The 26,462-nt window shown below is 44.4% G+C and overlaps 1 protein-coding gene and 2 non-coding genes across 3 annotated transcripts in view; 2 read left to right on the top strand and 1 right to left on the bottom strand.

Annotated features, from left to right (window-relative positions):
- The window catches only part of LOC126282434 (lateral signaling target protein 2 homolog), a 349,280-nt gene that overhangs the window by 160,822 nt on the left and 161,996 nt on the right, over nucleotides 1-26,462 (bottom strand). The window lies entirely within an intron of this gene.
- Trnas-cga (transfer RNA serine (anticodon CGA)) lies at nucleotides 2,188-2,262 on the top strand. Its single transcript has one exon. It is a non-coding gene; the product is annotated as a tRNA-Ser (tRNA).
- On the top strand, nucleotides 21,671-21,744 carry Trnat-ugu (transfer RNA threonine (anticodon UGU)). The gene has a single exon. It is a non-coding gene; the product is annotated as a tRNA-Thr (tRNA).

Here is a 26,462-nt window from a genome sequence, read left to right on the forward strand (position 1 = left end):
TAATAACAGGTTATTTTGAAACAGTGGCGAGCCTCTCAGCCAGAGTCTCGTTCTGGTCGGAATGGACCGCGCCGGTTTTAGCACAAGAGCTGTCGTTTCAAGAGGTGAAACTCGGTCAGAGCCATCCATATCGTTTCATGCAATTTGTTTGTGGTGAGCTTAAATTCCGCGGATTGCTGTTGAGAGAGATACCAACAACACGATGAATACGGCAGGTTCGTTTATCCTAAATGAATGCAACCAATTGACATGAACAGCTAGTCCAATATCGCTGCCGTTCGACCATAATTGAAATAAAACGTGATTCTAAAATAACGACCAAGGTGTTTCTTTGTTCCAAACTTGAGCATGCTTAGCATTACATTTTTTTACCTAGCAATGCGTAGTCAACCAGAGTTGCAGAGCTTGGTTGTTAACTTGTCATGAGAATCAGAGAGTCGCGTTTCATTTTTTGTAACGTCCTATCGACATCAGCTCTATTACAGCACCTTAGTGCGGAATAAGGAGTCGCTTCTCACTGAAAATTTAAAAAACTGAATATGGTTAACTTTCTCCACATCCAAACCCTTTAACATTGTCTTTTATTTGCATGCTTCTTATGTTGCAATTAAGAATTAAATGAAGAGAAGCGATAGATATACGAGTACACCGGCACAAAGCATTATCACTACTCAGTAGCATGATAGCCCATCCTGGGAAGCAATACAGAAGCGAGTATGCGTGGCAAGTCCTTGGTTGCTTTCCGGAGGTATGTGGCACCAGATGTGTATGTGTAGCTCACGAATTTCCTGTGAATTATGCGCCAGTCATTAGTGAGCTCAGAATTGACACCTCATCGTGTTTTGGTCAGGTGAATATGATGGGCAAGATATCAATGCGAGATCTTATTATGGTCTTAAAACCACATTAGCACGATTCTGATTTTGCGACAAGGACACTTATCGTTCTGGAAGATGCCAGGCCGATGGGGTGGACATCAGGCATGAAGGGATGGATGTGGTCCGCAATAGTGTGCACTAGCACGGTACCCACGGTTGCCACGGTAAATGTCTCCCATAAGCGGACACTGGCGCTAAAACTTCTGATTAGAAACTTTAACTCGCCACTTCTTCTTCCCTTGCCGGACAAATGCTGAAAATGGAAATTTCCCACTACCATGATTCGAATCGGGTTAGGTCCGAGTTGAGCGGAGGTGGATGCTTTAATGTTATCGAGAAACTTTGACGAATAATCATAAGAAAGGTTTTAGATGGAGAGAGGAGGGTAAAAGCAGTGAAGGCTTTTCCTACAAGGAGTGCTTCAGAACTGCCGTATACGCACTTGTTCCGGAAATTCTTCGGGTGACATGCGTACTAAGCAAACCTATAAGCGTAAACAGAATGCTGGACCTTACATTGTCTAAAAGCTGCTGGAGAAAACAGATTAAACTTCATAATTTCACATGGGAATATGGAAAATGTTAGCACCAGCGAAAAGAGGTCTTAAAACTAAACTTTTTTGTCCAACGAAGCTTTTCTTTTGTTTGCACCAGTTCAGTGATATTCATCAACAAAACTGTTTCTGGTAACGTTCCATGTCATTCCAATCAATACAACGTTTTTTAAATTTATTGGCTTTCAGCACGTGCCCATACAGCCATCTCAACACTGGACATGCGATTCTTCAGTTTGTTTTGATAAAGCAGAGTATACATTCCTTTAAGTTGTACTCTGGTACGAAGTTACAAAGGCGTAACGAGTGACAGATTGTGACGCAAACAAATTTTACATCCACAATATACTGGGGAACAGTTTGCCGTTGGGTAACGTTTTAACTTGCATTCCCTTGCGGATTGTACACTTATTACCGTAAAACGAAACAATGAATGTGATATTTTCTCATGATTATAATTTCACATGCTAAAATTGCAATTACACTATTTTCAAGATAATATTGTTTTTTCACTGCATTAAAAACACATTAATTATATTACAAATTTTCTTTTTCTTTCCTTAAGGATTGTTTAAAATGTAAGATCCAAAAAGTGTTTTTGATAACTTCAGCAAAAGGGCACAAACTATAAACAATTTGAAACTTCCTGGCAGATTTAAACTGTGTGCACGACCGAGACTCGAACTCGGGACCTTTGCCTTTCGCGGGCAAGTGCTCTACCAACTGAGCTACCGAAGCACGACTCACGCCCGGTCGTGCTTCGGTAGCTCAGTTGGTAGAGCACTTGCCCGCGAAAGGCAAAGGTCCCGAGTTCGAGTCTCGGTCGAGCACACAGTTTTAATCTGCCAGGAAGTTTCATATCAGCGCACACTCCGCTGCAGAGTGAAAATCTCATTCTATAAACACTTTATTTAGACAAAAAAGTTCAGCTAGTTTTTTTGAAAGCCACCAATTTTCCATATTAGAATTTGAAATTCAGAAGATGGTTTTCACAGATATTGATGCATAAGCCATGTTGTTTTAATGTCTGAGCGCAGTGAGTATTTTTCTCTTGCGGCAGACGTTGTTGAGCTAGCGTGTGGCACAACATACGAGTATACAGTGGACTTTGCGTGCGAGCATGCTTAATTTGTTTCTGACGTAATATGAAAAGCTGAGTAAGCGACAATTGTAGCTGCACTCTTCTATGATGGGCCTCCCGTACTTTCTAAATATTTACCACACACAACTTGTGAGAACTGTTCTAAGCTATGTTTCGGAGCTTATGTATATAAGTGTAATCTGAAATTATGTACACTCCTGGAAATTGAAATAAGAACAGCGTGAATTCATTGTCCCAGAAAGGGGAAACTTTATTGACACATTCCTGGGGTCAGATAAATCACGTGATCACACTGACAGAACCACAGGCACATAGACACAGGCAACAGAGGATCGACAATGTCGGCACTAGTACAGTGTATATCCACCTTTCGCAGCAATGCAGGCTGCTATTCTCCCATGGAGACGATCGTAGAGATGCTGGATGTATTCCTGTGGAACGGCTTGCCATGCCATTTCCACCTGGCGCCTCAGTTGGACCAGCGATCGTGCTGGACGTGCAGACCGCGTGAGACGACGCTTCATCCAGTCCCAAACATGCTCAATGGGGTACAGATCCGGAGATCTTGCTGGCCAGGGTAGTTGACTTACACCTTCTAGAGCACGTTGGGTGGCACGGGATACATGCGGACGTGCATTGTCCTGTTGTAACAGCAAGTTCTCTTGCCGGTCTAGGAATGGTAGAACGATGGGTTCGATGACGGTTTGGATGTACCGTGCACTATTCAGCGTCCCCTCGACGATCACCAGAGGTGTACGGCCAGTGTAGGAGATCGCTCCCCACACCATGATGCCGGGTGTTGGCCCTGTGTGCCTCGGTCGTATGCAGTCCTGATTGTGGCGCTCACCTGCACGGCGCCAAACACGCATACGACCATCATTGGCACCAAGGCAGAAGCAACTCTCATCGCTGAAGACGACACGTCTCCATTCGTCCCTCCATTCACGCCTGTCGCGACGCCACTGGAGGCGGGCTGCACGATGTTGGGGCGTGAGCGGAAGACGGCCTAACGGTGTGCGGGACCGTAGCCCAGCTTCATGGAGACGGTTGCGAATGGTCCTCGCCGATACCCCAGGAGCAACAGTGTCCCTAATTTGCTGGGAAGTGGCGGTGCGGTCCTCTACGGCACTGCGTAGGATCCTACGGTCTTGGCGTGCATCCGTGCGTCGCTGCGGTCCGGTCCCAGGTCGACGGGCACGTGCACCTTCCGCCGACCACTGGCGACAACATCGATGTACTGTGGAGACCTCACGCCCCACGTGTTGAGCAATTCGGCGGTACGTCACCCGGCCTCCCGCATGCCCAAAATACGCCCTCGCTCAAAGTCCGTCAACTGCACATACGGTTCACGTCCACGCTGTCGCGGCATGCTACCAGTGTTAAAGACTGCGATGGAGCTCCGTATGCCACGGCAAACTGGCTGACACTGACGGCGGCGGTGCACAAATGCTGCGCAGCTAGCGCCATTCGACGGCCAACACCGCGGTTCCTGGTGTGTCCGCTGTGCCGTGCGTGTCATCATTGCTTGTACAACCATCTCGCAGTGTCTGGAGCAAGTATGGTGGATCTGACACACCGGTGTGTTCTTTTTTCCATTTCCAGGAGTGTATTATTATGACAATGACAATGCTCTTCTGTTGCCTGTAGAAAACCATATTATTCCGTTAAATGAAACTAAATTTCCGTTACGTTTCACCGTATTTAACATCTACATCTACGCATCTAATGTGAAGCGGCAGAAGGTACGTCCCACTGTTCCACTTATTAGGGCTTCTTCCCGGCCCATTCACGTATGGAGTGCAGCAAAAAAGATTGTTTAAATGCCTCTGTACGTGCTATAATTAATCTAATCTTTTCCTCAATTAAAAAATTCCTCTACTCATCTTTCTCAACACTGTTTCGGCAGTGGCGTGACTATCGATAAATTTAGCTCATGGCCAAAAGCTCTTTCGGTATGTGCGTTTAACGAGAAAAGGCAACTTTCTGGAACTTCTTAAACAGATGTGAGAACAATAATACTTGTTATGGCTCTTCAAGAGAGGCAAAGAAGAGTTAACGATTGCATACTTTCTGTCGACAAAAACTTCAAGTTAAATTTTGGCATAACCAATTTTTAATAAATAAAGTTATATGTACAAAATGGTGAACTAATATTTACTGCCTGAATTACACAAAAGCAATATCTTTTCCAGGGTTATGAATCAAAAGTTTCAGCGCATTTTAAAATAAATGTTAGATTTTATTTAAAAAAAAATAGAAATTTAGTCTTATAATTTCATTCAATTCAGTTTCTCTTTTTAATTGTACAATGTGTGTAAACAGTTTATAGTTCAGAGAGAAAGTAAAAACAATACTTCAGTTTATAATGGTAGCTAGAACATATTCCAGAACGAAATGATGCTGAACTTTTTAACTTGCGTTAAGTTTATTGTCAAACATAACTATAATGAGGCAGATGCTTTTGTTTCTATAAACAGGGCTCACAAAGACATGGTGTGACAGGCAAGTGTGACTGCTCGTACTACATTTGCTGTTTTTCATCGCTGAGGTATCTTTGGATTTCATAGCGAGGAAAACAGAGAAACATGATTTACGAAGGTATACTGCTACAGAAGAAAATTGATTCTTGACCACCTTATCCCTCCAGATCCCTAAATTCTGCACCTATTATGCACGCAGAACTTTGTCACAATTCCTACACTCCATTAGGCGAGGGAGATCCTGTTGACAGGTTTCAACCACGAAGTGCAAAAGGTTGTCGTTCGTACTGACTGACAACCACAGACGCCTACTACTACTGTGGCAACGCTATGGCATGGCCACAGAATCGTAAGCAAATTCGTAGCATACGGTCGTCGGAGGCTTGCGCAAAATCCACTCTTACGCGACTTCTCTGGTCGGGCGTTACGAAATCATTACATTTACAGAACCACCGAAGATTAAATGGATTTAAAGAATGCAGGGTTGGTGTTTGTAGACGCACAGCACTTTTAAAGAACAAGACGACATGTCGCAGTGTTGGCAGAAATTAATGAGTATTCTGTAAAAATATGTATGTTAGATGTGACACTGCTTATTAAATACATTTTATAAGAGTATGAAGATTTGCAGTTGTATGACGATTTGAAAGCATACCCAGAAAATCTTCGCCCTCTTCTGCTTGTAAATCCTACTTCACCCCATGTTTTCCTTCCGTTTCCCACCGCAGCGGTGCCGAATAGACGAATGGTAATCGAAAAGAACGCATATGGTAAAGTTAGCAGGTAGAAACGATGTTACTGTCGAAAATGCTCTATTTCCGCTTGTTTAAGGTGGTCAAAGGCGGTCGCATCCACTTAAAAGAAAGCCATCAAATCGGCATCACCTACATTTAGTTATAATCCTTGGAGCACTTCGTCGGAGGTCGGAAGAGCGGTGAATTCCTGAGAATATGTAACTTTTTTTAATAACGCCAACACGTGTTAGATTATGTTAAGAACCGATATGTGAAGGAAAAGTATAATACATGCATGTATGTTTAGTGGTCATTTGGGATTGACCAGTGCTGTACATTGGAGAAAATGCTACACTTTCAGTACAAAAGTCAATACATTTTACTAACAAGATACAAAAATTTCATTAATGTACGGTAGAATATGCATCGGGCAAATCCAAGAGACGACATTCGACACAACAATGGCCATATGGATCGATGTAAGCAAGTATGTGATCACTTACGAAATATAACAGCCACGTCACCAAGATATTAAATAGCAGCTACACGAAAACTTCATAGAATATTCCTAGGAAATATGTTATGGACTGTCTTCAGCGCAGACGTATGCAATATTGGCTGCATAAATATTTAATTAATTCCGTAACTCAGTAACACTAAAGCCCCAGCAGAATAACTACATCGTTCAGAGCTGTAGTGTAACGATCACTTGCCTGCTATATTTAGGCAGCTATTCCGACTGCGTACGTAAGGGACGAAGTGTCATAGAAGACATAGAAGACTGGGAGATTCCCAGAGCTTTCCCGCGTCGTTCACACATCGGGGTATGGATGACCGAAGAAGCGCAAACAGGCTTGAGCAAACCTGTCGCTTTTGTCCGCCGCCATCGGCCACTAACGAAGAGCAAATCGCTGGGGACACTGTTTTAATAATGTTGACGCTGCGGCACGGAAACGCAAATGATGCGCACCCAGCGTAGAGAGAGAGAGAGAGAGTGAGAGAGTGGCGGCGGGCGGGTGGGGGTGGGGGGGGGGGGGGGGGGAGGAAGGCGACTCTGCACGGCAACCGACAAAGGCCATCATGTCCCGGAAAGCGACCAGGCTTTCTGCTCGTCTGCTCGGAGGGTTGGCTACCTTGCTGGGGGCTTCCCCCGGGAGAGAGGGAAACGAGACCCGGCAGGAGTCTGCCGCGGTTTTGCCCCCCTCCCAGGCGCGCCTTCCCCAACTTGTGTGCTCTCTACTCAAGTCCAGCCACATCCCCTCTTCCCTCCCCTCCATACTATTCCCAGACTTCCTGCGGGATCCTAATTAAAACGGGGGCTCCGAGCTTTTGAAGTGGACGCAGCGCGCTGGGAGTCTAACAAGGTCTGTTTATTGCTGTTTACCTCTGTTTTGCAAAGCAATCACTCCAATGGAATACGCTTGCCGCAGACGAAAGGCAAGTATAACGGAATGGTTGCTTCGGCACCAACAATTTAAAGACAGTCGTTAACTTCAAGCGATGCTACGTTAATTACGTGGAAAGGGCCTACAAAGGCCTTAAATTGTCCACACAATAGTATGTAGACTCTAGAAGGGAAAGGCTGCTTCAGAGTTTAGTTTCACTGCGATTATCACAAAAGACGAAATAACACATCTGGATAGCGATTAGAACTATCCTCGTTTAAGGAAATATCGCCTATTGCCATAACTGACTTAGAAATATCACAGAAAATATTACTATGAGTAGCCGGACACGGTTTTGGACCACACTCCTGTCGACTACAAGCGAATCAAGTGTCCTATAGAAAGTGCTTCTTGGCACTGTATTTTTTTTTTTTAAGGATATCCACCGTGTAAATGGTTTGACACAGTTCTTACAATTCTCCAAACATATTCCTTGCAAGGTCTCCTTGTCATAACTACTGCGCATCATCGATGTCCGAGGGGTCAGTAAAGTTTTAATAATTGTAACCTCGAAAAAATAAAGGTACGTAACAATTTTGGCCTCTCTAACTACCCGTTGCCGATCTATGGCGGGGAGGGGACGAATGGCGTGGGTGGGGTTATTCCAGTATGTACCGAAATTGTACACACATAATTGCAAACAAACCAAAAATTGATTACTTAATTTTACTTTTCGTGATGGTAATTAAACCTCTATGTCGACTCCTCGTACTGATATCTACGTCTGTCCCTGTGATTCTCCCACCCCTCCAACAAATTTAAGCCTTCCTTTCCTCTTCGTTCCATTTCGTATCGCTTCTTAGTATTAACCATAAACAGGCTATATCTACTCAGTGACATGTTTAGCATGTTCGTCACAAATCTTGTAATCTCTTGCTATCAAGTTATTTCGGTTTGTTACAGGCGTAGTCTTGTGTGTATCAATCTTTAACTTTTCGCTACAAATTTTTTGTTCGGAATGATGACAGACATCAACGTATGGTTATTTTAATAAGTGTCGTAGTCTCAAGTTCATGAAAAATATTTGTCAGCATTGTGGGGAAGGGAGGAACTTGCAGTATTATTCCTAAATAAGTCCTTGGTTCCAATAGATGATTGCGTAAAAACTACAAAAGATACCGAAAAGAGACATCAGTATATAGAACATCTCTTCAAATTTTAACTCTCATTGTAGGTGGTCAATATAGGCTCCATTTGTCGCTTGGCAAAGTCAATATATACGTATATTTCTTTGGCAGAAATTGTTCGGTAAGGCGCGCCAGGGGCATCCTTAGCAAAACCTGCTCGTAGTGGTGCATGCAGTATCTCCTGGAGCGAGTTATTTCGATGTGACGACACGAAGAGAAGCAGATGGTTAAGAGTGAAACTTGTAGAGAGCACTATAAACAAGTGGAAGCTGCAATTACTATAACTCTACAAAACGCCAGCAGGTTTCCCTTTTCAAGAGGGACATTGATACACACACTAAACAATAAACTGTAACAGACTCCCACTAGTTCTCTGATAGCCTGTTATGGGACTCCTGCGCCCCAGCGGCAGTCAAAAGGTTAAAGAGAGCTGCTTTTCATGAGGACTTCTCCAAATCCAGTGATGTTTTTATAACAGCAGAAATAAACTTAACAGAAGAAATTGTTTATATACGCCACCACAAGCTGCCACAACCTTTACAATGCTGCAACTAGTGCCAACAAAACGTTGTCATCCAGCTGACTCTAGAATTTTAAAATAGTTGTAGAATCTTGGTGGTGAAGACATTTTGTGGGAAATAGTACATACAGCAAAACGATACCGACAAACTTAGGGGTGGGGGGTGGAGGGGGTTTGCAGAGAGTATCCTGAGGAACTAACGGAATATAGGAAGCCATATTCAAAAATGTCATCCAACGACGCTACAGAGCTTCGAAGTTATAGGCTTCGGTGTCTACCACTGGCTCACCAATTTGGCGGCAAGCGTGACTTTTTACGCTGAAGAATCGTAGGCGGAACGTCTCGCAATGTTGTTTGTTATTTAGTGATCGCTCCTGATTGCCACGATCGCCATTGGAGAAGACGGAGCTAGATGCTGCGTAGACACGCCTTGTCTCCTACGGATCCAATGGACTGTTGCCTCGCTGTATAACTGTTTCGGACATAGGTTTTAATCCACAGTTTACTTGCTCCTGGTGTCTTCTAAATTCCCGAATGTTTTACAGTAGATAGGAGAAAAATTAAGTCGGGTGATGCTGAAGGTATTAGATTAGGAAATGAGACACTTAAAGTAGTAAAGGAGTTTTGCTATTTGGGGAGCAAAATAACTGATGATGGTCGAAGTAGCGAGCATATAAAATGTAGACTGGCAATGGCAAGGAAAGCGTTTCTGAAGAAGAGAAATTTGTTAACATCAAGTATAGTTTTAAGTGTCAGGAAGTCGTTTCTGAAAGTATTTGTACGGAGTGTAGCCATGTATGGAAGTGAAACAGGCACGGTAAATAGTTTAGACAAGAAGAGAATAGAAGCTTTCGAAATGTGGTGCTACAGAAGAATGCTGAAGATTAGATGGGTAGATCACATAACTAATGAGGAGGTGTTGAATAAGATTGGGGAGAAGAGAAGTTTGTGGCACAACTTGACTATAAGAAGGGATCGGTTGGTAGGGCATGTTCTGAGGCCTCAAGGGATCACCAATTTAGTATTGGAGGGCAGTGTGGAGGGTAAAAATCGTAGAGGGAGACCAAGAGATGAATGCACCAAGCAGATTCAGAAGGATGCTGGTTGCAGTAGGTACTGGGAGATGAAGAAATTTGCACAGGATAGAGTAGAATGGAGAGCTGCATCAAACCAGTCTCAGCACTGAAGACCACATCAACAACAGGAGAAAAATAAACTATGGATGGAAACGCGTCTTCAAAACCGTCATTCACCGACGCAACAGAACGTCGAATTCGTAGAAGATAAGGCTTGATCACACAGCATCTTCTACAGTGTCGATAGTGGCAATCAGTCACGATCACTAAATAAGTAACAACATTGCAAGACGCTCCACCTACTGTCTGTATGCATACAAGGTCACTTCTGTTGTCGAAGGGGTGGCCTAATAGCAGGCGCCAGGGCCTATGACTTCGACGTTTTGCAGCGTCATTGGATGAAATTTCCGGACACAAGTTCCTATCCTTAGTTTGTTTCTAAAGACACTTTCTACAGTCCTTCAAAGTTTGTCAGTATCGTTTAGCAACACCCTGTATGTAAATATTTTCCATAAAAGCTATGGAGCACAACTGAAGAGTGTCTCAAAAATCACTACCACATTAATAATTCCTGTGTGGCGAAGGAAAAGACAATAAGGGTTGGAAGTAGTATCTCTCTACACCAGGACACGGAGAAACTTGTTGGACGAGCACTAGCTCTTACGTGAAGATGGCGTGTTCTGTCACTTTAGTTACAGCGGACGACAGGGGTGAGGGATTCGTGGCTGTATGAAATCGCGGTGTGTCGATGCCGGTGGAGCAAGGAGAGGTTATCTCGATGACGCGTCCCGTACAGCCAGCGATGTCACGGACAGCGTCGCGAAGGCACAGGAGCAGGGCTGAGCGAAAGATGAAAGCCCCTTGATCCCTATCCCATTCGCGTCCCCCCGGCTGGCGCCTGCGCCATTGTGGCGGCTCCTTTGTGGCTCTCCTCGCGGGGATCAGGAATCGCCTCCGCTATTGCACTCGCTCACAATGGCCGCGGTAAGCCGCAAGTGGCTGCTCCAGGCCACAGATTATGGGCGGTTTTTACAGGCGCACACGCAGTCCGACTGAGATTCTAGGCGGTAATCTTCCGCAGAACCAACCATTGTCCCTCACCTTCACTGTCGTTGTCTATGCTCGGAACACACGTGTCCTTCGCTTCTTAAACCCGAATACACCAGGGTACATCTGCGACTATAACGTGTGAAGAAATCTCCAACACCATCATCATGTCATCTTCTTTTTCTTCTTCTTGAACAGCTTCTAGATCCTGGTTGGCCCTGTCTGGAACATAAACCTCGCCATCTGTACCTGTTTACCGCACCATTTATCTGTGTTCACTCTGGCTCAGTCCTCGCCTCTTTTCAAAAAACTCCTCCATACCTTCCAGCCATCTATTTCTTGGTCTTCCTTTTTGTCGTTTCCTGCGCATCTCCAGTTCATGTATCTTCCTGGGAATCCTCTTGTTTTGTGGTTACGTAGGCTTTCCCGGCGTAATAAGTCTTGAAAGTCAATTCGCGTTTGCTGCCGGATCCTAAAATCAACTTGACTCGATATTTCGGCGATCCAACTGGTCGCCATCTTCAGGAAAATGCTGCTTCTGCTGATGAGTCCCGCTGAGAACTGACGCCAGGTTGCAAATCGACGTCCTATATAGGCCACCGTTCAGGACACGGCGCATGCGCCGCCCATCACGGTTTCTACCTTCCAAAACAGGGAGGTGGCGCTGCCTTAGTGAAACACTGCTGGCAACGATATATCGCAATCAAGGCCGCACCGGAGAACGTTCATTTTTGATGCGGGATAATACAGGATTCCACGTCTTGCTAAGAGGAAACCCATGGTCTCTGTAGATTAAATTATCAGCCAACCTAATTTCAATCGCCTCTTCATACACACTGTTCCAAAAACCGGAAATGTTGGCAACCACAACAGTTTCCTCAAATTTCATATAGTGTCCCTCATTTAGGCAGTGTTGTGCTACCGCCGATTTTTCCGGCTGTTGTAGCCTCGTATGACGGCGATGTTCCACACACCTGTCATTCACTGTTCGAATAGAACGGCCAATGTAAGCTTCCTCACAATGACACGGAATTTTGTACACCCCGGGTTTCCTAAGCCCCAAATCATCCTTCAGAGAGCCGAGCAGAGCCCTAATCTTAGAAGGTGGACGGAACACACTCTTGATGTTAAAATTCGTCCAATCTTAAACGATAAGCCTCGAGCGTCAGGAAGAAAGGCCACAGATCTATGTTATTCCTATCCTACTTCTGAGGAACTTCGTTTCAAATGCCTGTAATTTGCTTACATCTCTCTTCTTCATTACCCGTGTTCCAGATGCATAGGTTAGTGCTGGAATGCAGCAACGTCTATATAAGAAGTGTGTGAGAAAAGTAATGAGACTCACAACACTGCGAGCGATCTTGCAACACTGTGTTGTTTTACTTACGTAGACCGGTGTGCTCATCCCTTTCAGATACACAATCCGAGTTTCAGCTCCGTATAGCCATCACGTGACTTTTGAGAGTGCCGTCAGTAAAGTTTTTTTTTTTTTGCTTGTTACGAAAATGGAACAGCGGAATTTAGAACAACATTATGCCATCAAGTTTTGTGTTTAACTTGGGGAATCCGAATATGTGACCTTTGGTACGTTGAAACAGGCCTACGAGAACATTCTTCATCAAGAGCACAAGTTTTTCGCTGGCAAAGACCTTTTTTGGAAGACCGAGAACAGGTAGAAAGTTCATCTCCTCGCTCAGGAAGACCTTCAACTTCAAACACAGACGATCACGTCGGATGTGTGTCTGTTCTTGTGAAATCAGACCGACGTTTCACAATAAGGATGATGGGTGACTGTTAAACACCTCCACCGTAAGTTAAATTTTGACCGAATATTTGCACCATGCGATATATTTGTGCCAAAATTGTTTCGAAAAACCTCACAACTGAGCAGGAGGACAGTTGAAGAAACTTATGCGCAGATCTTCTTGTGAGGATTGCCAACGACCACGAATGTTTCAGACGTGTGATCACACGTGATGAATCTTGGATTCTTGAGTACGATCCTGAAACAACGTAACAAAGTGAGGTGTGGAGCACTGAGACATCTCCTCCACAGGAAAAAGCTCAAATGATGTAATTGAAGATCAAAAAAATGCTGATTTGCTTTGTTGACAATAGCGGTATCGCGAATAAATAATTCATTCCTCCAGGAAAAACTGTCAATCAAGAGATTCACAAAGATGTCCTTAAAAGGCACAGGAAAAGGGTGAATCGAGTGAGAGCATACACTGCAAAACAAGTGGATGCTGTTTCATGATAACGCCCCTTGTCACACGGCCACTTCCTTAATGGAATTTTTGACCACAAAAGGAATTCCTGTTGGTGCACAGCTCCCCTCTCCCCTATTAACGTGAGCTGGGTCTCTGTGACTTTTTTATTTTCCCGAAAGTGAAAAATATTTTAAAAGAACGTTATTTTGGGACTCTGGAAAAAATTCAAAAGAATGTGACCGAAATGTTAAAGACCGAACTAGTTGAAGCTTTGCAGCACTACTACCAAGACCGAAAACAACGACTCCGCCGTTGTGTGGCTGCCGAAGGGAACTACGTTGTAGCGGAAAATACCGTTGTTTGAAAAAAATTAAAAGCTTTGGCGGATAAAAAATCTGTCTAATTACTTTTCTCGCACATCTCGTGTTACTTCTTTGCTTTTTTTACGGGACGTCTTCGTTCCAAACCATGCTCTTAACACTTCGCAGGAATGCTTCGGCCAGTCTGCCACGTTCGCTGATCTCTTTCTCATTTTTTCCGTTTTCGGATTTTCCTCTATCGAATTTCCCAAGTACTTTACACTTTCAACCTTCTTCAGTCGTTCACATCTGATCATTTTTCCGATAGCTGGTCTATCTTGCTTTCTAGTTGTAAGCAGGATCTCACATTCGTTCACATTAAATTTCATTCCATAATGTTTCATAGTTTCTTCTCAAGTATCCAGCTGTTCCTGAATTTCCTCCTCCATATTTCCACAGATCAATATGTCATCCGCGAACACCATGGTTTTCATCCTGCGTTCTCCAGTTTTTTTTCTGCCACCTTAGCCATTATCTCATCCAAGGCCACAATGAAGAGGACAGGTGTCAATGCACTGCCCTGTTTCACACTACTTTTTTGCTGGAACCAATTCGTCGCTCATCTCTCACTTTCACAGAACAGACTTCCGAAGTACAGTTCATCCGTTTTGTTTGTTGTCCCTTTTCCGTCCCTTCTTTTCTAGTGATTCCCAAACCTTTCTCCTACAGACGCTATCAAATGCCTTTCTATATCGAGAAAGGCTATCACAAGGTCTTCCTCAATTTCATAGTGGTGTTCCTGTGCTACCTCGCAGTTCAACAAGGTAACTGTGTGAAGAGCTATAACATGCAAAGTGTGGCGCAGTGATCAGACAATAGATTCGCATTCAGGAAGACAATGGTTCAAATCCTCGTCCGGATATATAGTTTTCGATTTTAAACGGTTCTCCTAAACCGTTTAATATAAGTACGAGGATGGTTTCTTAAAAAAGAAGATAGACGATTTCCATCCCTTTGCTTCCCCTCATCAAAGCTTGTGTTCTGTCTGTAATGACCACGTCATCGACGGGACGTTAAACCCAATATTTCTTTTCTTCTTGCAAAGCAAACGAGACCTTTGTTGCGTAACTGTCCGATTACTTGGCGTTGCCCGATTAGTTATTTATCCCAATCTTATATTAGACTAGCTTAGCACAGCTGCTTCGCTCTCGTAGACTGACTGTGGTCTGTACAGATTACTTTTATTTTTCATTAGTCGGATTTTTATGTTATTCACAAATTGCAACACCTTCTAAAGGGAACTTGAGGCTATAGAAGCATCGTTGTTTCCGAATGTACTTCTGCCCAGAAAGTGATTTTGGTAGCTGGAGGTCAAGCGTTTTGTTAATCACGTCTTTTGCATTCTTGCGATGATATTTCCATAGAAACTTTTATCCTGTATTCCAAAGTTCTTTATATCTAACCGTGAAGTGAAACACCATTTCTCATAGATTTACCTTCAAATCTTTTTGATACAACGAAATATTTTCTTAAAATTTTTCATCTCTTATTTCGGCCCTCTAAGGGGTCGAATTTCCAAAAACACTGAAACGCATATACTTTTATTTTTAACAGAGAAGTAAAATACCAATTTTCACCGATGTAGCTTTAAAAACGCTTTCGTAGCTCTTGAAACATCCCCTTAGAACAATTATACACGACTGTGCTTAAGCTGACACACAATATTTTTTGCGCAACGCAATCTGACTTTCAAGAATCCCTACGAAAGAATGGCCCTGACTAACATTAACCTATACGTTTCACAAATCACTTACCTCACAAAAATCTTCGTTACTCAAGCTACTGCAATACAGCGAGCACCACTACTGCCAGCTTAATATTCATAATATATAAATCAGTTCGTGACACCAATTCTTACAAATTTCAAAACTCCGCCATCTCTCTACCCACGTCCACCACTGCTGGCGGCTCACCTCCAACTGCCCAACGCTACGCGCTGTTAGCATCCAGCTGCCGCTGCTCAACACTACAATGGCAGACAACAATGCAAGCTAAACACAGACTGCGCACAGCACAGCCAGTGATTTTTCATACCGATCGCTAAGCGGCGTTACCAATAAGAAAACCTAAACAGCCTACTTACATAGCCCCCATGCTCCCCACAAAAAAATTTACAAATTGTTTTGGGCACTGGCCAATAATGATTTGATAAAATTTTTCATCATTACAATAACAAAGATATCAAATGCACACACTTATTGATACAATGTTGGTCAAAAGCTAAAATTTTCTCACAGTCCATATAGACAGTCCTGATCATTCATCACAGTAAAATAGTAGTGTTTTTCTCAAAGACTGAGCAATAAAAGAAAATGCACACGGAAGTAGTGGATTTCCATGCAGTCTTGAAGAAGTAGTGTTGTCTTTCCAACGAAAGACAGTGCTGACTCTTGACATGCAGACAGGTAATGGGCCACAACAGAGTCAGTCGACGTTGAAGACTATCGGTAGGTAGGTCATCACAGAGCAGACCCACTGTAGTCCTGGTAGAGATTACGGTATTGGTGGACCACCAGAGATGCAGACCCACTGCAGTCCTTGTAGAAATAATGGTATTGGGGAGTCATCAAAGGTGTAGACCCACTTCAGTCCTTGTAGAGATAGCCAGCAGCCATCTGTTTGACTGTGCAGGCGCACAATCACCATTGAAGAGTCTTGCGGATAATATAGCAAGTCCATAACCACCACTTGTGCACTCACAAAACTTGTTTTTGAAATGTCCTTAGAACCAGCAATGCTGTTATCCAGTCGCTTACTGAATTATTAACACACGTGCAAACACTATCAGTCCCTACTTCTCACATATTGTCCATATACTATGACCAACAGAAACGTGTGCAGTGAAATGTAATTTACAAGTTACTTAATTTGATGAACTGGTGTCAATTACAATTTTATAACATGAGAATACAATAACAAAGGTACAAAAAATATCACGCCATATGAAACGTCCCCTTAGAACAATTATACACGACTGTGCTTAAGCTGACACACAATATTTTTTGCGCAACGCAATCTGACTTTCAAGAATCCCTACGAAAGAATGGCCCTGACTAACATTAACCTATACGTTTCACAAATCACTTACCTCACAAAAATCTTCGCTACTTAAGCTACTGCAATACAGCGAGCACCACTACTGCCAGCTTAATATTCATAATATATAAATCAGTTCGTGACACCAATTCTTACAAATTTCAAAACTCCGCCATCTCTCTACCCACGTCCACCACTGCTGGCGGCTCACCTCCAACTGTGCAACGCTACGCGCTGTTAGCATCCAGCTGCCGCTGCCCAACACTACAATGGCAGACAACAGTGCAAACTAAACACAGACTGCGCACAGCACAGCCAGTGATTTTTCATACCGATCGCTAAGCGGCGTTACCAATAAGAAAACCTAAACAGCCTACTTACACTCTTTAATAATGATTTATTAAAAAAAATTTACTGACTATTTTATTCCCTTAGAGGCTGAATTTTCAAAAATGCGGAAACAAGTATTTTTTTTATGACTGAGATACAGAAACCAATTTTCGTAGTTCTAGTTTAATAAAGACATATTTTGAAAAAACCTTTCGTCCCCCGTTTCACAGAAGATCAACTGAAAACACTTACTTTAAAAAAAAGTACTAATGCATTATACAAATTATAAACAAAGACTTCCACAAATTCTTTGTAATATAACTTTAACACAAATTATGCTCACATAAAATATTTTTTAGTTTCACTTTCTTTACCCAGCAATCATGTGTATGAGTGCTGTGTTTTTTTCCAGATATTGAATCATGCGTGTATTAGGTCCAGCTGAAATTACTTCATGCATTGCAGAGACATCCTTTATATTCCGCCTCTTATTACTGTCATTCTTACCCCTAGGGATTAAAAACCCCAGTGTATCAGCCGTAATCCTAACAAGTTTTTGCTATTTTACTTTCCGTAGATAGAACACATTAATGAAAACTCGCATTGGCGGAAAAGACAGGCGATTCCTGCAGTCGATGACGGCGGATTTCACAAAGTGATCTGCTGGCCAGAACTAGAGTCCAAAGCATAGCAAGAATCGTCGTAAGCGTGCGAAAAAGAGGCCGAGAAGTGATCGAATAAAAAAAACGTAAACACAAGCAAGGTCAGTCACTCCGCTATTAAATGAAACTGTACGGTTCCAGACAACTTTTAAAGTCTCATACATCTATGACCTATACATGTAGACTGAACAGACAAATGAAAACTTGTACCAAGACCGGGATTCGAGTCTTAGTGACCTATTTACTAGGCAGATGCGCTAACCGCTACGCTAACACAGCACAGTAGCTTTGCAGAACTGCGCAGGCCACCCTAGCGCGCTTCAGCACACGTGAATGGGAATTGGGTTTGAGGGGGGAGGTGTGCTAGGGTGGTCAATACAGTTGTGCAAAACGAGTGTGCCAGGGTGGCGTAGTGGTTATTTCACTTGCCTAGTGAGCGGGAGATCCTGATTCGAATACTGGTCTTGTTACATATTTTCATTCATTACTTCAGTTTGCCTGTATAGATCTCTTCGTGTACGAACGGCTCCAGAGAACAGTGAGAACTGCCGGACGAGTGCAGGGCTTGTTATTTACGGACACTGCCCGCTAGTAGATGACCCCACGTGACATGCACATGGTTGCAGCGGTTCTCTCCGTCGGAGCAAGCTGCTGCAATGGTAGGAAGTCCGAGCGTCTCTGGCCTTTCCTTCATACTGATACTCACGGGAGCGGAAATCTACTGTCGGATACTATAACACCGAAAACTGGATTTATCACTAATACCTTTATTTTCGATTTTTTTGACATGTTACTTAATTAACGTCCAGACCTCAATCATAAGGGCCTCACGGTTTTCTTGCTCTCAGCGAATATTAAGTCATATAGAACAATACCTGCGGGGTCTTCTCTGTAAACTGCTTACATTTCATAGTATGCAACTGTCTCGTAGACGTTGATTGTGCAACATTGTCTGTGATGTTCCTGCGGTGTTATTTACCACGGATTCTGGGAACTGGAGCATTTCTTGCTAGCATAACACCTCATTGAACTGTTTTACTTCCTACTGGAGCCAACAAATACAGTGTTATGTCATTTCTGGATGCTTCGTGATCTTTCTTTATGTTCTAAGCATTTACTTCTGCACGCCTTGTCCTTAAGCAAGACAATTTTTTTGCCGATGCCTGGATGTACAACAGATAAAATCGAATGCTTTTGAGATCAGGAGACTTTGAATAGTGCTAAAATAGTTGTTTACCACCTTCCTACAATATAGCTGTGAAATGCTTTTGTGTACATAAATTGCTTTCAAGATGATGCAGAGTGCTATCATGCACGAGGTGTGATGCTTAGCACTTTACGGAATCAAACATCGTAGCAGTTAGCCCTCTCTGCCACGAAAATGAATAGCCGTTGATGTCACCGATTCTACTGTGCTGAAACGCTGGTCAGTCTTAACTAAATTAGAAGTCTTGTTGCAATGAAATTACGGATGAGACCTCTAAAGAAGATCTCGAAACATCAGCAATGCATCACGTTAGTAAAAGGTAATATGTACTATAAGAGAGAAGCAAACAATGTTAAAGAACAAATAGAAAACCAGGGGAAAAAAGATAAATATGGTTGTTAACTGATCACTGAAATTGTCGCGTCACAATTCGCAGTAATAGCTGGACAGCTGTCCTGTCATTCGCAAGTGTGAGGGATAGAAAATTCATTCTTCATCCGTAGATCGGCCGAAACTGTTCTTTCGGTAACAAATCGTGCACAAAAGGAAAGTGTTCCGTGAAGCAACCAGCTTCGTAACGTGCGTTGTAGTGCATGAAAAAGTGGTCAGTATGGGTATCAGCATTATCATATATCACGAGTATTATAGTCAGGAAACTGCAGACAGATGTGTGAAACCTATGCCCATTCAGCGTTATCTGTAATGTGTTTCTGACCTTCAAAAATGGTACAAATGGCTCTAAGCACTGTGGGACTTAACATATGAGGTCATCAGTCTCATATACTTAGAACTATGTAAACCTAACTAACCTAAGGGCATCACACACATCGATGCCCAAGGCAGGATTCGAACCGGCGACCGTAGCAGCAGCGCGGTTCCGGACTGAAGGCGCCTATAACCACTCGGCCACAGCGGTCGGCTCTTCTGACCTTGCTAGTCTCATTGCAAGAAAAATATCTGGCGCGGTAGCGCAATGTTCAGCCATTGGACTCTGATTCCGGTAGGCGGCGATTCAAATCCGAATCCTGTCAACTAGACTGATAAAGGCGAATATCGCGATGGTTCCTTTAAAAAGGGCCATCAGCAGAATGTACGTCTGATAACGACATGAACATTAGAGTAGACGCACCAAATAGCTACTTATAATAAGAGGCTTTATCGCCAATTTCAAGTACGTCTAGCTTGATGTGGCGTCCGTATTAAGTCGTTAGAGGACTGTCTTATAGCTGACACTGCTTTGATAACATGGTAAATGACGTCAGTATCTGAAAATAAAATGTTAATTACGATGTGACAGTAATTTGACACTTCAACTCTTAGGTAACTGTCAGACTACTGTCACATCATAATTAACATTTTATTTTCGACATACTGACATCGTTTACCATCTTATTAAAACAGTGACGGTTATCAGACAGTCCAGTAACGACATCACACGATCGTCACACCAATGTAGACGTACTTGAAAATGGCGATAAAGCCGGAGCAGTCTGTCGTGAATAAAGATTACTTATTATATGCAACTATTTGGTGCATCTACTCCAATAATTTCTTTTAGACGCCACACATTTTGGCTGCAGACAGGTTTTGAATGTCGTCGTTTCACTTGTTTGTCAGATACGTTGTTCACGACACACACCTCCGCTCCTGCCGACACACTACCGCCGTCGCTTTCTAGACTGAACATCCGTCAGTTAAATATCGTGCAAACACAGCGAACTGTCTCCCGAACGGCGGCATTTGGAACGCTTACCACTGCACGATACTGCTTAAGCACAGAGCGCTAATAAAAGGCAGGGGCGACTTTTTAAGGGGACGCGGCGAACAAAAGAGAGGTCGCATTAACTGATTTATAAAAGAACAAAGCGTGGGCGGAGGGGGTGTAGGCAGTCGCGCGACGAGAAGTTTTCCCGCACAGCGGAAACAAACAAAGGATTGAAGCGGCAGCCAATTCAGCGCGCGTCAGCGCAGGGTCGATTGTTCTGCGACTCCGCGCGCTTTCCAAAGAATAAAAACGAAGTAGTTTGGCTAACTTTGTATTTCAGTGCTGCTTCCCGTGGACGTTAAGTTCGTCGTACCTCATAATGACAAAGAGAGTTATTTACTCTAGAATAGTGTATCTAACAGTTTCTTGTAAACTGTACCCAGTGAAATTTAGGCCGAAAAGTTTGGGGAAACCTCCATTTATCCTCCCTTCGCACTCCTTCCCCCGCCCCTGAGCCCACCAATATCCGCAACTTGTCGAGGGCTCTTATGTGCTGCTTACTGAGATATTTTTGCCATTCTATTCTGGCAAATTACTGATCACATTGCGGAAAAGACTGACTACGACTGTTTTCATTCGTTTGGTCCAAAGGCCACTTGATGTATGTTTTTTTGATACTTGGACCTTCCTAGGTCTACGGTTTACGACTATATTCGTCCAAGAATGAGATTTTCACTTTGCAGCGTAGTGTCCGCTGATATGAAACTTCCTGGGAGATTAAAACTGTGTGACCGACCGACTCGAACTCACGAGTTCGAGTCTCGGTCTGGGTCACAGTTTTAATCTGCCACGTAGTTTTATATTCGTTCAACATTGCACACAGGAGCTGAAACATTTTTATGCATAAATGATGACTAACTGAAACCCTCAGCTGCCGGCAGGTGTTGTTGATATACCTCGATGTGGACAGTTGAAAATGTGTGCTCCTACCGGCTACGCAGCCATTGACCTTCGTCTGTGCGAATGCGCACAGGTTGCTCAAACTCTTACGGTAATCACCAAAGTGTGCGCGAGTAATGAGTGGATGGGCAAATGTCTATAAGGTACATTATATATGTAGACTTGTGGACAGTTGGGAATGTGAGTCTCGCGGGAAGCGTGCAAGGGATAAGTCCCTGCAGTCGTGCTGTTCGTCTGTGTCCTCGGTGGCTCAGATGGATAGAGCGTCTGCCATGTAAGCAGGAGATCCTGGGTTCGAGTCCCGGTCGGGGCACACATTTTCAACCGTCCACATCGAGGTATATCAACAACACCTGCCGGTAGCTGAGGGTTTCAGTTAGTCATCATTTATTCCAGGGAAAAGCTGTACGGTCATCAACAGTATCTGTTCTTTCGAGAACAGTTACTGTCTTCATATATTTTTATGCATGTTGGTTTTTGTAAACCCACGTCATCAGTTTTGTAAAGACCTCGTCCCTACTGGTGTGGAGGCCGAGTTGCCACTGTTGCTACGGTACGACGAACATGTGAGTTCGTGAAACGGGCTCTGGGGCAGTACATCGCTAAGACAATTTCTCCCTGCTACTATTACACAGCTATGCCTCAGGGTCAGGTAACATGGCAGGAGACGAAGCTTCTACAACATGACAACAAATTAGTAAAAGAGTCACACAAATGAGTCAGAAAGGTTTACTTATCTATGTGACTTGTTGAAGATTAAGTCTGCAACACTGCATGTAATAAACACAAAAGGCCCTCAATGGCTAAGTGCAATAGGTACATCATAGCAAATGCAATTTACAACAACTGTTTATTTCTAAAAGTTCACTAAGCGACGATCCCTGTCTAAGCCAGCCCTGGAAGATGATCTATAACCAAGTGGGGAAGAGCTGCTTTTCTATCTTTCGAGTAGGCTTCCGTGCGTTGTCATCCGGTCATTGGTGGATTGTAATCTGCCTGCAACTGGCGAGGCGAAGTCGACATCTTAACCCTCAGCACCACCCGTCGTGTGTCCCAAGTTCATACACTACTGGCCATTAAAATTGCTACACCAAGAACAAATGCAGATGATAAACGGGTATTCATTGGACAAATATATTAGAAATGACATGTGATTACATTTTCACACAATTTGGGTGCATAGATCCTGAGAAATCAGTACCCAGAACAACCACCTCTGGCCGTAATAACGGCCTTGATACGCCTGTGCATTGGGTCATACAGAGCTTGGATGGCGTGTATAGGTACAGCTGCCCATGCAGCTTCAACACGATACCACAGCTCACCAAGAGTAGTGACTGGCGTATTGTGACGAGCCAGTTGCTCATCCACCATTGACGAGGCGTTTTCAATTGGTGAGAGATCTGGAGAATGTGCTGGCCAGGGCAGCAGTCGGATTTTTCTGTTTCCAGAAAGGCCAGTACAGTACCTGCAACATGCGGTCGTGCATAATACTGCTGAAATGTAGGGTTTCGCAGGGATCGAATGAAGGGTAGAGCCACGGCTCGTAACACGTATGAAATGTAACGTCCACTGTTCAAAGTGCCGTCATTGCGAACAAGAGGTGACCGAGACGTGTAACCAATGGCACCCCATACCATCACGCCGGGTGATACGCCAGTATGACGATGACGAATACACGCTTCCAATGTGCGTTCAGTGCGATGTCGCCAAACAAGGATGCGACCATCATGATGCTGTAAACAGAACCTGAATTTATTCGAAAAAATTACGTTTTTCCATTCGTGCACCCAGATTCGTCGTTGAGTAGACCATCGCAGGCGCTCCTGTCTGTGATGCAGCGTCAAGGGTAACGGCAGCCATGGTCTCCGAGCTGATAGTCCTTGCTGCTGCAAATGTCGTCGAACTGTTCGTGCAGATGATTGTTGTCTTGCGAACGTCCCCATCTGTTGATTCAGGGATCGAGACGTGACTGCACGATCCGTTACAGCCATGCGGATAAGATGCCTGTCATCTCGACTGCTAGTGATACGAGGCCTTTGGGATCCAGCACGGCGTTCGTTATTACTCTCCTCAACCCACCGATTCCATATTCTGCTAACAGTCATTGGGTCTCGACCAACGCGACCAGCAATGTCGCGATACAATAAACCGCATTCGCTATAGACTACAATCCGACCTTTATCAAAGTCGGAAACGTGATGGTACGCATTTCTCCTCCTTACACGAGGCATCACAACAACGTTTTACCAGGCAACGCCGGTCAACTGCTGTTTGTGTATGAAAAATCGATTGGAAACTTTCCTCATGTCAGCACGTTGTAGGTGTCGCCACCGGCGCCAACCTTGTGTGAATGTTCTGAAAAGCTAATCATTTGCATATCACATCATCTTCTTCCTGTCGGTTAAATTTCGCGCCTGTAGCACGTCATCTTCGTGGTGTAACAATTTTAATGTCCAGTAGTGTACCTCCAAGTACCATTCCACATTCAAAGTCTGTCAATTCTCGTCGTGCGGCCATAATCGCGTCAGAAACCTTTCCACATGAAACAACTGAGTACAAGTGACATCTCTGCCAATGCGCTGTTCTTTTATACATAGTGTACACGATACTACCGCCATTTTTATATGTTATTAGTTCTATCCCATGAATTTTGTCGCGTCAGTGTATATCATTGTACGACACATATCTCAGAAGTTATAGCGTCATAAACATTGCGGTTGCGTGAATAACTACCTTTTGCTGAAAACGGAGAATATTATACTTTTTCCTAAAGTAGTTATGGGCTGGAAGCTATTTTATACAAAGGATTTTGATTGTTTCAGGAATCGCTGGTGAGGGTTTAGTGGCGTGCAAAAAAAAGGCAGTCTATCCCGAAGGCAAGACCCCGGCAGAGCGCCGGGCGAAGCTCCTTTCTGGACGTCCGCTAGCTGTCCAGACGGAGCAGAGTCGCGTGAACGATTTATGCAGGCGCGAATCAGTGCGAGCAGCGCACGCACCGCTACGTAGCTCACTCCGTCATACACGCACGCGCGCGCACTCGGTTACCACAAATTTCCATACAAATGGAGGCGGCGGCCGGGTCGGGGGCCGGCATAATTTTGGCTAACGCGGTATGGAGCTGGAGCGGCGGCGATTGAGAGAGCGGTCGCCGGGTGCAGCGCGGCGGCGAGCGAAGGCCGGTCGCTGATTGAGGCCTCATTGTGTGCACCGCACAATGGGCTCGCCGCTGGTGGCTGTCTGCTGTGATGGCGAGCAGCTCTCTGTTCCAACACGTCGCATTCGTCAGTCTGATATATCGTCAGCCAGAGTTAGATCCGGCAAATGCCCTTCCTGTCTCTTCTTCAAGACTTCAACCCTTCGACTACCGACGGGACGTTTGCACCGTACGATATGTGTAACGGGACATCCTCCTCTAGCATTGCTTTTCCTCAACATTACTTGTCGACCAGTATTACTTTTCGAATTTTGGACAGTTCAGTATTGTCGCAGCTGCCTTTCTGAAAGCCGGCCGCTGGTGGCCGAGCGGTTCTAGGCGCTTCAGTCTGGAACCGCGCGACCGCTACAGTCGCAGGGTCGAATCCTGCCTCGGGCATGGATGTGTGTGATGTCCTTAGGTTAGTTAGGTTTAAGTAGTTCTAAGTTCTAGGGGACTCTTGACATGAGATGTTAAGTCCGATAGTGCTCAGAGCCATTTGTACCATTTTTTTATAAAACGGAATTGCTTTATTTTCGATGTTACAGTCGATAAATACTAGCTGGTCCACCAGGTTAGCCTAGAGCGCGGACGCAGTCGGCGCGCCGGCCCCAGAACGAATCCGTCCGGCGGATTAACGACGACGGCCAGTGTGCCGACCAGCCTGGATGTGGTTTTTAGGTAGTTTTCCACATCCCTCTAGGTGAATACCGGGCTGGTCCTCACGCCCCACCTCAGTTACACGGCTCGCAGACATCTGAACATTTTCGCACTATTCCATGGATTACACTAGCCGCAGACAGAGGGGGTGCACTCATCCCGTTCCAGAGGGCTAAAGGGTGGCGCCAGGAAGGGTATCCGGCCACCCCTTCCATTAACATTGCTACATCCGATTAACCATGCCGATCCTGCGTATTCGCGGGGAAAACGCCAAGGGAAAAAAAGTTGATAAATACTAGCTCCAAACGTACAATTAAAATTATTAATTCGTTTTAGAAACGTTTGAAAGTATCAACTACTTCGTACCCTTAAAACTTCTATTATTAATTACCCAGTCTAGTACTTTTTACTACGTTTATTGCTGGATTCGTTTGTGAAATAATAATCGAAATGAATTTCTATTAAGTTGTCAAGAAAAACTGTAAACCCGTTGGAATAACCTTATTCCGCGGAGTGAAGCAGTTGTAAGCATGTCTCTGATGCGAACGGACGTATTTTTGTATTTTGGGCGAACAATGTAATTTCTGCTTTGTTAATGTGAAAATTCAAATGACTGTATGATACACGAAAATATGACAAAATACACTCCTGGAAATGGAAAAAAGAACACATTGACACCGGTGTGTCAGACCCATCATACTTGCTCCGGACACTGCGAGAGGGCTGTACAAGCAATGATCACACGCACGGCACAGCAGACACACCAGGAACCGCGGTGTTGGCCGTCGAATGGCGCTAGCTGCGCAGCATTTGTGCACCGCCGCCGTCAGTGGCAGCCAGTTTGCCGTGGCATACGGACCTCCATCGCAGTCTTTAACACTGGTATCCTGCCGCGACAGCGTGGACAATGAACCGTATGTGCAGTTGACGGACTTTGAGTGAGGGCGTATAGTGGGCATGCGGGAGGCCAGGTGGACGTACCGCCGAATTGCTCAACACGTGGGGCGTGAGGTCTCCACAGTACATCGATGTTATCGCCAGTGGTCGGCGGAAGGTGCACGTGCCCGTCGACCTGGGACCGGACCGCAGCGACGCACGGGTGCACGCCAAGACCGTAGGATCCTACGCAGTGCCGTAGGGGACCGCACCGCCACTTCCCAGCAAATTAGGGACAC

The sequence above is a fragment of the Schistocerca gregaria genome, chromosome 7 (assembly GCF_023897955.1).
Source record: "Schistocerca gregaria isolate iqSchGreg1 chromosome 7, iqSchGreg1.2, whole genome shotgun sequence".
Lineage (NCBI taxonomy): Eukaryota > Metazoa > Arthropoda > Insecta > Orthoptera > Acrididae > Schistocerca > Schistocerca gregaria.